A 12037-nucleotide genomic window follows, 5' to 3' on the forward strand; every position below is an offset into this window, starting at 1 on the left:
ATCTGAACCGTTTAGAAACGTGCTAGAGATTTGGAATTTGCGTAGTATTGTACTATGGGATCTTACGTTACCGGTGAAATTCGGAAAAACCCCACTTTCAAAATTCAACCCCCCAAAAAAATTCCATAAAAATTTCGGTTTTGGGAAAACACGTTTTCTTAAAACCGCTGTGGCTCGAAAACCGTAAGAGCTAGAATCGATTTGAGGAAAAATCGTAGGTTCGGAATGAAATTTTCTACAAGACACTATTATGGGTTTTTCGAAAGTCGCCCTCCTTCACCTTCAAAAAACGCCCTACTTCCAAAAATTGTGAAAATTTTAGATTTTTTTAACGTGTTTTTAATTTTTTAAACTACTTTTTGTACGTATATTTGTACTTTTTATGCTTCCAACATTGAAAGGAAAGTGCCTTAAGTGACCTTCTATAATTTTTACCTACTACAAAAAATTAAAAATTGCAGATTTTTTATAACAAAAGTTCGTTTTTTAACGTATTCCTTATTGGCAAACTAGACGTAAACGTCAGTAGGTGAAATATGGGCGTTTGGTGACAGAAAAAGCTTTTTTGTCACTTCGAGAGTAGCTAGGAAGCTGACATTTTTTGTAAATTTTCGTCTGGGTACCAAACCACCCCGGAAAAAATGTACTCTTTCTGAAATACCTAGCAACTGCAAAGTTTTAAGTTTTAAACGCAGAAAATTTTCGCAAACAAAATCCTGTCCCCCGAGGAACATTCCCACAACCCCCAAACAAAAAAGGGGGCCTGGGGGCGGAGCTCCCAGCGAGCCTAAGGCGAGTCTATCAATATATCATTGGATGGGGTCTCCACCTATGTGCGTTCTTTAAACAAAATATTTCAAATAAGGAATATATAAGGTTTACTAAACCCTAAATCCTGACTTGATCATTCTAGGTGGAACCCCATTTGTGGAAGTGGTGGGGATGGAGGGAGGGCAACAGTGAAAAAGACAAAAAGTAATATAGCATAGATTAACGCACAGAATTGAATCCATAGAGAAACTTATTTTCACAGTTTTATAACACAAACGAGCAATTTACTTGTACAATACCAACGTACGCAACATATAAATACAATAATTCTATTCCATTGATCACAATTTTTATATCTTGATTAAGTAGGCCTATGGTTGATTTTTGATTAATCTTAGGTTGTGAGGAATCAAAACTACACATCTGTGAGTGTAAAATTCAGATGAAGGCTTAAAATATTGTTTGAAAATTTCATATAATTAATAACCTAACCGCAATTTCATAGTTAAGAAACGCTTAAATGAACTAAGAATACGTACACATGATGCGTTTGTTTACGAGGAAAAGCATTTGATCAACATATTTCTGAAACTTTGAGTTTGCTTTGTTATATTTGTAGGGTAAAACAAGTTTTTATTTTAGTAGGAGCCTTCTTACTTGACAAAAATATCTAATTTAGGCAAGACATACCATCGTACCGTTTAGTGTTTGATTAATTATTCCTACAATGAAAATTTGGAATGGAGAAAGATGTAAAAACGGTGGATGTAAACAAAATGCGTACAGCAGGCCTATTATCATTTGAATTTGAGGATGGGGAGGAATTAATTTTTAATTATAGAGTTTTTTGTATTTTCCCCGTTGTTGATAGCATCATCATACACTCTTTCTTTTTTACTATTCTGATTGTATCAAAATAAATTATTCACAAAAATGGATAATGTTATATGATGTAAAATAATGTACCCAACAATTAATTTTGGTCCTATAATATTTTTCCTTTGCCGTTTTCATTCACATGCCACACAGAACTTTTTTTACTAACAGGTCTTTCATATTTGTATTAATAACTTTAACAAATCCATGTTTATGGACTCTAGCTATCTAAAGCACAATGAACAATCTTTTCCCAACAATTAGATATGGCTTCTGTGCAATGAAAAAGTCAAAAACTTAAATTAATAAATTTTTCTTCCGAAATCAATTGTTTACAAAAATTAAATAATGCCATACGATGTAAAATAATGTGCCCAACAATTATGGTGATGATCATGTAACATCTTTTTGTATCTAGTATAATCTTAAGTTATTTTGAGCCTGAAGTTCAGCTAACGTCTTTAGCGCTCAGCTTACAACGAGTTTTTGTAATCATAAAACTATTATGTAAAGATCCCCCGCCCCTTTTTTTATCGTTTCAAATAGTATTATGCTTGAATTTATAAAATGTGAAAAAAACCCCACCACTGCAAACCTGCAGACTAAGCTAATTTCTTGGGTGTACAATAAAAATGCCTCCTTAAAAATACCACATTTATTCTCTATTTAAATAGAATTAGTTTAACGAGTACTTAGGTTTGCTGCAACAAGTACGGTAAAAAAGTGGTTTTTTTTCAAAATGTTAATAGTTTAATAAAAAATGAATGTATTTTCGGAATTTGATCAAAATATGTTCATAAAAAGCAAACCACATCTGAAAGAGATAGTTGTTGTTGTTGTAATTTCAAAATCTATATGCTTTTTCTGAAGTCCAAATTAATATTGAATATTTTTGTTATTATCTGCACGGTACTTTTGTTAATATATAATATACAGTTTTACTGGACTGATGGTTTGATTAGTGGAGATTAAGATTTGCAAATAATGAATTATGAAAGTTTGTTTTAGTTATGGTTTATGGTGATAAATTTAAAAAAACCCTGTTTTCCATTATAAATAGAAAACAATTGTATTTTACACGTTTTTTTTTTATTTGGAGGAAACCTTTTCCTACCTTTATTAAGTATTTTCAAGAAATGCCTAGCAATTGTAGAAAATTTCATTCTCTTTCAGAATAAATTACCACCTTCCTCTGCGGTCGATTTATTAGCAGGGCTTTTTTTTAACCAATTTTCCCTATGTGTGTGTTTCGTGTGGAAATGTTTCTGTGTTATAACAACGCCTTTTGGCCGAACAGTTTGATGGTAGAGCACAATGAAGCTGACACGGCCGTAACAATACAGGAGCTGAGCTGGCTGACGAATGTAACACTTCAATTTAGTTTTATAGAACCAGCTTTGGGGGAAGAAAATATGGAAAAAGACCCCATAATTATAGTTTAACTTAACATGCCAGTAGAACAACAAATGCCACACGTATAGTTTAGTCTTAGATGGGTTGGCTCAATAACTAATTTAATTCAGCGAGTCTACGCCCCTGAATTTAACTTTCCTCCCGCCGAATGGCAACACTGCCAGGTAAATGCAGTGATGTAGTCAGTATTTAGGAACTAAATTTCCCGTTCGAGCCCGTGTCTTCCGACACGGTGGCAAAAAGCTTAATTAATTAATTGTACTTTACTTATTTATTTACTTATCTAATTTTATTTATATAGATTCATATCAACCAATACACCATTTACAAAATAATACGTGTTTTAAGCACATGAGCAGAATGAATAGATAAATACCCCCGCCGCAGCAAACCTGCAGACTAAGCGAATTTCAACTTGTCTGATTACATTTTTACTAAAATATTTCCATAAATAAGACATATTATTCCCTATTTAAATAACATTAGGTTTAACAAGTGCTTAGGTTTGCTGCTACGGGGAAGGTAAAAAGTGTTTTTTGACCATACATCAATAGTATAGGATGAAATAAATAAATTTGCCAAATTTTATCAATATATACCCATAAACAAGTAAACTACAACAATTTTCATTTTCTCCATAAGAATAACATGGGAATTTTTAATTACACTATTTTTGATTTTTCTCCGTGACCGTTAGGCATACAACAGCGCTTCAATATACTAAATTATTTCTTTTTTTAAGCTCTACAAAATGTTTTAGAAAGAAATCGCAAAATTTTTTGTTTTTAGGTTCAAAAATAGGAACAACCCATTTTTACCCCATAAAAACCCCCATAATCCCCCGTTCCCATGGTCCGATTATGCTGGATCGCGAACTCGTTCGAATAAACGTAGGTTTACACGTTTGTGCCAAATTTCATCAAAATCGGATCATTTTTGCTCGAGTTATCGCGCTAACGGACACATATATATATATATATATAAATATATATATAAATATATATACATATATATATATGAATTTGAACGGATGGTGTTTTTGCCCTCTAGGGACCTCAAAATGAAAAATTAGATCGGTCTCGGGTCCAGGTCTTACCATGAGTACTACGGTAATAGCTTATTCCCTATATGGGAAATTCGCTAAAATAACAAGATACGTTACATTATAACCATTGAACAAAGCAGCATTGCAATAAAAATAATAACAACAAGACAACAATGTAACAACTAACAGATAATAACATTAACAGAGTACTGTGCAGATAATAACAAAAATATTCAATATTAATTCGGACTTCAGAAAAAGCGTATAGATTTTGAAAGTAATGTACAACAACAACAAATATCTCCTCAAGATTTAAGAATAAGTCAACTGTGGTTTGCTTTTTTATGAACATATGTAGATCAAATTAAAAAAAAAACATTCATTTTTCACTAAATTATTAACATTTTGAAAAAACCTACTTTTTTACCCTCCTTGTTGTAGCAAACCTAAGTACAAGTTTAACAAATATAAAAAAAACTGAACTATATAAGATACTATAAAACACACTAGAAATATTATAGCTATTTACATTACAAGTGTAGTAAGAGCGTTTTTACTTCACGCAGGTGAATGTTGTGCAACGAGCGGAAGCGAGTTGCATAATTCACCTAAGAGATGTAAACACGCTCTTGCGTAACGTGTAACGTACAAAATTTTACCTGACCCGACAATATACATGGGTTTACGTACAATATTTTTCATTATCCATTTCACTCATCTTCTATCAGTAACGTTCTTTTACTAACAAAAGCTAGGTTAGGTAGGAAAATACTTTAAAGCATAACAATAACATTCAAGCACACAGCTGATTTATAGCGTTGAACGTCGTTGGCTCCATAGAGTTATATTTTTTAAGTTAAGCACTCAATGTTATTTAAATGGGTTTCTTTACATCACCGAGTGAGTTTTTGATACTTTACATCACTCGAGAAGTAAGGAAGTTGTATACATCGCGCTTGGGATAGGGAAGTTTAACATGGCGGGTTAGGTAAAAACAATTAAACCCACGAAAATTCACACCATCTCCTCAAATCCCACTTAATTGGAGTACACATAGCATACAGTTAATACTGCACTGTGTGGATTAATACATCATCCTTATACATTGAGTCGTTGATTAGGCATGGGTCCTTATTTTAGAAATAGGCATGAGTTTACATTTTGGATCAGTAATATTTTCAAAAACATAACGTGAAGTTATATTTATATGTTTACAAAACCTCTTTTTGAACACTATATGTTTGAAGCGATGTTATGGTTGTACAGGGGAACCTTGATAAGAAGACCCTCGATAACAAGTCACCCTTGATAACAAGTGTCATTTTCAAATCCCCTAAAAACTATTTTACCCCTAATCACATGTTATTACAAACCTCGATAAGAAGTCAACCTTGATAACAAGTCTTATTTTACAATCCCCATGAGAGTCTTGTTATCAAGGTTCTAGTGTATACAAATTTGTCTTTATGGCCTTTTGCACAGAGTTTTCATAAAAAAATGTGCACCCTTGACAACGCCACAAAATTGTATGCTAAAAAATGGGGTGAAGCACTAATAATCCTTTTTTTGCTAGAGTCGGTCCAGTGTCCACATGCATTGTTTATAGTCATGGCAAAGGTGAGTTTTATGTTAAATTCCTTCTTTGTCAGTTTGGAAGGATTGCTCACTGTTGTGTGAAATGACAACAGTTAGCGATACGGCGATACCTATATGATAGGCCTAATAGTTTTCTATTTTGCATTGATTTATAAGTTTAAAACATGAAGGGCTTAAAAAGTTCAAAGATTGTAATGGATTGGTAAAAATCCAAATTTGAACTGATATTTTAATTTCAAATTTAATGCTGCACCTCTTCTGTGATGGCTTTCTGCTCTTCCACTATATATTTATCTATAGTCATAGGCAAGTATCTTTATTCATAGTATACATGGTTGTACATAAATAGTTTCAAATAAGTTAAAACTATGATTAAGCCATTTTCAATTTGTCTAAAGAGTGAAAGGACAGGTCCATTTAATATTCCTTGAGACGTGTTTTTAAAATGTTGGGTTTTTGTTCTTTTTGAATTTTTAAAGGAATAAATTTAAAAAAAAATCATCTCCTGCATTGGCAGTCTTTTTTTTAAGAGCTCTAATATATGTTTTCCAATTACAAAGTTATTTTTGTTACGTGTATTGTAGTTTTGATTATTACCTGCTCTTCCATTGCCCTGTTCCTCCTTGATGTTGTAGAGACATTTTGTTTGTTTCCTTAATAAAAACTGGCTAAGGCAAAACAATAATATCCCGCCACAGCAAACCTGCAGACTTAGCGAATTTCCATTCGCCTGATTGGATTTACACTAAAATGTCTTCTTAAAAACGTCACATTGATACCCTATTTCAATAAAATTAGTTTAACGAGTACTTAGGTTTTCTGCAACAGGGAGGGTAAAAAAGTGTTTTTTGTTGTAAAATGTTAATACTGTAGTTTAGTTTTTGGCCTCTAGGGACCTCAAAACGAAAAAGTAAATTGGTCCCAGGTCCAGGTCTTACCATGAGTACTACGGTAATAGCTTATTCCCTATATGGGAAATTCGCTAAAAACTGGATAAGACAAAAAACCAGCTTTGCTGTCTTGAAGTGCTGAAAAAAATTGCTTCTGTTGCTGCAGCAAGAGGTTGTACGTCTGTTCAGATGGGTTTTGTCCGAAGAACTCTTCCCCAAATGCGTCTTTTAATGTGTCACACAGCTACAGTAAATGTACCATAATAATTATAGTAATTAGGAGAATAAAAATAATTATGAGAGTAGAATAAGCAGATGATTGCAAAAAGCCATGTCAATTGTGTTGGCATCCGATACCCGGCAGCTACAACCATTTTGTGTCTTAACTACCAGTTTGATTTTTTTGTAACTACCTGAATGTATAAAAGTGTTTTAACTACTTTTCCTGAAGACTTCATTTCAATATTGACTATGGACTCTGCCCTGTGGGCGTTCAAAGTTTTGAGTTTAGAGTTATAAAAATTAAATATATATTGATTGACTTTTGATACTGCAACAAGCAGAAGTGTACATTTTATATCCCATAATTATATATTGAGTCTCTTCTAATCTAAGTTTCTTGCGTGCTTTGTTGTTGGAAAAAATTGTATTCTTATTTTCACTAAACATGATCATGGCATCCTTATATAATACGTGAAGGCGATTTCTACAAAACACTACTCCTCCGTTAATAATGGACGGATTTTTACAAACGAAGTGTCAAAATAAAGTATTTTTTGTGTAGATGCCCCCTTTCACCAATTCATGTAATAAAAACTCTCGGGCTTTGCCCCACAGGCCATCAAAGTTGGAGTTTCCCCCATAAGATTAACATGGGGGAATCTAAATATTTAATTGGAATCTTTTTCCCCACTAATTTGAGAGAACGGCTGGGTCTGTAGATGAGTTATCAAAAGAAAAACTAAACAAAGTCCCGTAGGACTCTGCTTCTCTCTCCCAGAAGCCTATAAAGATCCCTCCCCAGAGTTGTTTACATTTTGGCCATGTGAATAATACTTTTTAATGAAACAGCTGTTCATTTTAAATTGTATTTCAAACAACACACATTTATTGGGAGTTACTGAATTCAACCAAATAAGTATTTGCAATGTTATTTTGGATTTTAAAATTAGTTTCCTTCTTTATAATGCCATGTTTTTCAATATAACGTTCCATTACGAAATCAATGGAAAATCCTTTCATCACAGCAATTCTTAAATTATTTCTTAATGAATTATCTTATATCTATTGTAAGGGTTGGTGTCTGCCTTTTTCACCACTTTTGCCTACATTTAAGTATTATTCTACACATATCAAATATTTATGTAGAAATATCTGCTCTTATCGTGTGTAATAAAATCCAAACATAGAAACCTAGCCTAAAATGGTACCCATCTTGAGAAATTATTTGCACCTGCCTATATTACGGACTTTGGTGCACTGGTTTGGTAACATTATTGAAAATAACACGACATTTTGGCTGTAAAATATGGTACAAAGAGAAAATACTATTTAAGCAGCTAATGTCATGCCAGAAAGGTCATATTCCTTTAAAACTAGATCACATAACCCTTTATAAGATAGGTTGATTAACAATATGTAAACGTCAATATATACATAACAGCCAATTTACAGTATTTTTGCTTTTTGGAAATGTCCCATTGCTATGTCATCTGCATTATTTGTTGCCAATGAAGCCGCAGGACCATATAAACGAGGAGGTCCCCGAACCGTTCAAGAATAAAAGCCACATTCACTTCAAGTATATTCCAATACTGTACACCTAACATTCCGTAGAGAGATTATATTGACAACTTTTTGTAATTGATAATGCTAAGACAACTAACTGACATCCCCCCTGCGTTAAGGAATTCTAGCTTTAACAGTAACCCCAAAACCAATTTCTCAAAACTGTGCTAGAGGGTTATATTCATTGGCACAGAAGTACGATATGAACTGACACGACTTGACGAAGGAAAAATCGAACTTACACTGTACGTTTATACCTCCCTTTGAAGTTAGAACGTGTCTTCCCAACAAACAGATATTTTTTTTCAAATAAAATGATAGATTAATCTGCATTACATTGATGAAATCACGGAAGTGTTTAGCTACAAAAGATCCACCAATACGATTTTAATACTATTTAAAGATTCTTCCAAAGGAAGAGATACCAGATAACATACTAATAATAACTCCGATGACGTACAGCATGACAAATATTTTATTCATTGAATGATCAACTATATTTGGTAACTAACGTAATTAATATCATTATTTTTTTACACTTATTACTCTTTAAACAATGCTATAAATGCTCAAAATATGTATATTTTTACTTAATTTATTGCAGTAAGGCTAATGAATTGGCGCAAGGCTTGAAAGTAACCGTCGATTTCGACGGGTTTCACCTAGTATTTTCTTATATGTTGCGGTTAATTTAGTGGTGTTTAGTGTTTAGCTACACAGCTGTTTCAATTGCAATACCTATTTTAAAACTAAGCTGTTTACAGTTGTCTTTTGTTTCTAAAAACATTGGAAAGTGTTAATTATATCTTTCTATAATCAATGGTAAGAGTGTAAACTTGAATTTTGGAACAGGCAAAGTTATACATGATTATACTTACTTTCTATATGATTTGCAAATCTTAACCAGCTCTTTGTAAGTTATTTGTCAATAAAATATTTACATTAATGAAAATTGTGTTGTAATTAGCAACAAGGATATGTTAAAGATGAATTAATATCAAGATATCTCTTTTGACCTAATTATTTTAATTGACAATGTCAGTTAGTGAAAGTAATAACTTCAACAAAAATAATAAACAGTTTATTCATTAAACTAGGCAGTAGTACAACAAAGTAGGTATTAAAACTAAAAAAGCGCCTTCATTAAAAAACATAAAATTATCTTAATGATACAAAATGCAAATAAAAGAATACTGATATTCAAAACAAATATTAACCTAATCAACATAATCAGCCATATCTCTCATCCTCCATGCCCCCATCACCATCCACCCCTCATCAGGCCTGAAATAGATACAGAAAAACAATTAGTATTAATGACTATATTCTGAATTTATGTGCTACTTAATTATGATATAAAAAGTATTATTATGGCTATTAAATTGAAATGTCTATGGATTTCCACTTTTGGCTGAACTTGTTAAACCAAATATTATTTCAATAGGGTTAACAATATGAGTTCGAGGTGCGGGAATTCTTGCCCTGCAGTACCGGCACCACTGGTGCGGGCGGGATATTTTGTCCTTACAACATTGCTTCAGTGTGAGCTAAGCCTCGCAAGGGGAAATCCTACTTATAAATTATTTACAGCCTACATTAAATAAAATCCAGGATTGATAAGTATTAAAATTGAGGAAATGGCAAAAATTACCATATTTCTCTTCAACACTAGTCTTTTTTCGTTTTTCGCTTCGTTCCCCATCTCCTGTTCCTCTGCTACCTATTCTTCCGCCTCAGCCTCTCCCCTGAAACCTCCAATGTCGGAGAATATTAATTACAACTCCCCCATTGTACTGGTACTGCTATGAACAGAAATATTGCAAAAAATTAGTATCAGCCTACAAATAATATTAGTCTAACAAAGTTTAAGTGTTCACTCCTTCCTAGATTTTGTGACATCCAAATATATACCACTAATAGAAGAAAATGGAGTGAGGGTTTAAAACCATTAGTATTTTTATCAATAATTTAAAAAGTATGATAACAAAATTATAACTCGTCAGGTATAGCATGACCGGTGGGGTGCGTTAGAGGGAGGGCAGTAGGCCCCGAGGCCACCGGTCATGATATACCTGACGAGTTGTACAGGACAAAATGATTTGATCTAACATAAATTATCTGTAATTTATAAAAATACAGGCCTATGTTTAAAGAAATTATCAAAGAACTATGGTTCTTCAAAACGAAAAACTTCAAACCGAAAAAGTAAATCGGTCCCGGGTCCAATCGCCAATGAGATTGTGTCTATTAAATTCCAAGGACACTAGCGCTTGCAATGGTGAACAACCAAACCAAGTATCCATGTCGCTGTCACATTACACGTGATTGGCCGAACATCGTCTCTGGATGGAAAACTAGCCAATGAGGTCGTGTCTATCAAAGTGGCGAGGCCACTAGCGCTCGCAGTGGTGATCAACCAAACCAAATATCAACCCTGGAGTTGAAAACTAGCCAATAAGGTTGTCTTTACTAAATAGGCAAACAGCTAGGATTCATAACGGCAATTTACCCGCTCTGAACTGACTTAATCCGCACCGATTCGTACCGTTCAGTGTCAGTATTGGTATCGAACTCAAAACAGGCAAGTATCGAGTATCGACGATACCTCAATACCGCTGGTATCGAGAGTATTTTGGTATTGAATATTGGTATCGGCCCACCTCTAGTAAATTCGTCAAACTAAGTTCACAAACCAACAAGATTGGAGCACAGGAGCGTAATAACACGGAGTTTCAAAATTTCAACTTTTATCAGACAAATCATTAATAGATGTCACAATGCTCAGCACTCAAAGAACCTAAAAACAAGGGAATCTTACGACAGTGACCAGAGATATGTTGTGCAGAGTTACTAATTTTATTTTCATTCTGTTAAAAAAACCTATATTACTTAAAAACCCTAAGTAAAAAGTGAAAAACGTATAAGTATACATTTATAGAAGTGCACAACAAGTAATTAAGAAAGCAAATAAATAATGTGTTAAGTATTGATAACAAAGATAAAAGCTACGACACTAACTTGAGTTTCTGCGGCCTCATCCTTTTTCAAATCAGGTATGTTCAATTGAGAGTGCAACGGATTGCTTCCACTAGGGCAACTTGTACTGCAGCCAGCTTCATAGTCATTATTGAACTCTGTAATAATAAAACAGGATAAATACAATATAAAACAGCGACAGCAGGGTTATGATTTTTGATAATTGAAGAAAACCTTCTACGGGTAATTTGAAATAATAATCTAAAAATGTTTTAAACAATACACATAATATCTAAGAGAATCATATGAAAGATTACCATTAAATTGTTATTGGCATGTTTTGTACATTTTTTTAAAACCTACAGTCATTTCAAAATCAAATGCCATTCAAATAGTAATTCAACACCTAACTTGTTTAGGGTCTGTAAACCTGTTAAAAATGTATACATTAACAAGGGTCTTCTTTGAACAATCATAACTTACCTGTTGGATTAAATGAAAATGAAAATGAAAATGAAATCAACTTTATTCATACTTTGCAAACATGTGCACGAATGGCAATGTTAGGAATAGGCAGACCACCCTAGTTTATACTTATATGGCAATACATCAGCTGATTTTTTGTTTGCAATCTGGGTGACAAATGGTGTAATCTGGGTATCATGAATGGCATACTGTTAGG

General features: G+C 33.2%; 1 long non-coding RNA gene across 2 annotated transcripts; it reads right to left on the reverse strand.

Moving 5' to 3' along the window:
* Positions 1-9488: 9488 nt before the first annotated feature.
* LOC128998531 (uncharacterized) lies at positions 9489-11504 on the reverse strand. Of its 2 annotated transcripts, none has more exons than XR_008491214.1 (3): positions 11398-11504; positions 10031-10178; positions 9489-9663 (listed from the first exon to the last, which is right to left on the reverse strand). It is a non-coding gene; the product is annotated as an uncharacterized LOC128998531 (long non-coding RNA). The 2 variants fall into 2 exon arrangements; XR_008491215.1 differs by having other exon boundaries at positions 10031-10181; positions 11398-11496.
* Positions 11505-12037: the final 533 nt, after the last annotated feature.

This window comes from Macrosteles quadrilineatus, unplaced genomic scaffold (genome assembly GCF_028750875.1).
Source record: "Macrosteles quadrilineatus isolate MER2022 unplaced genomic scaffold, UCM_ALF_1.0 Scaffold_7__1_contigs__length_78375512, whole genome shotgun sequence".
NCBI classification, from domain to species: Eukaryota; Metazoa; Arthropoda; class Insecta; order Hemiptera; family Cicadellidae; genus Macrosteles; species Macrosteles quadrilineatus.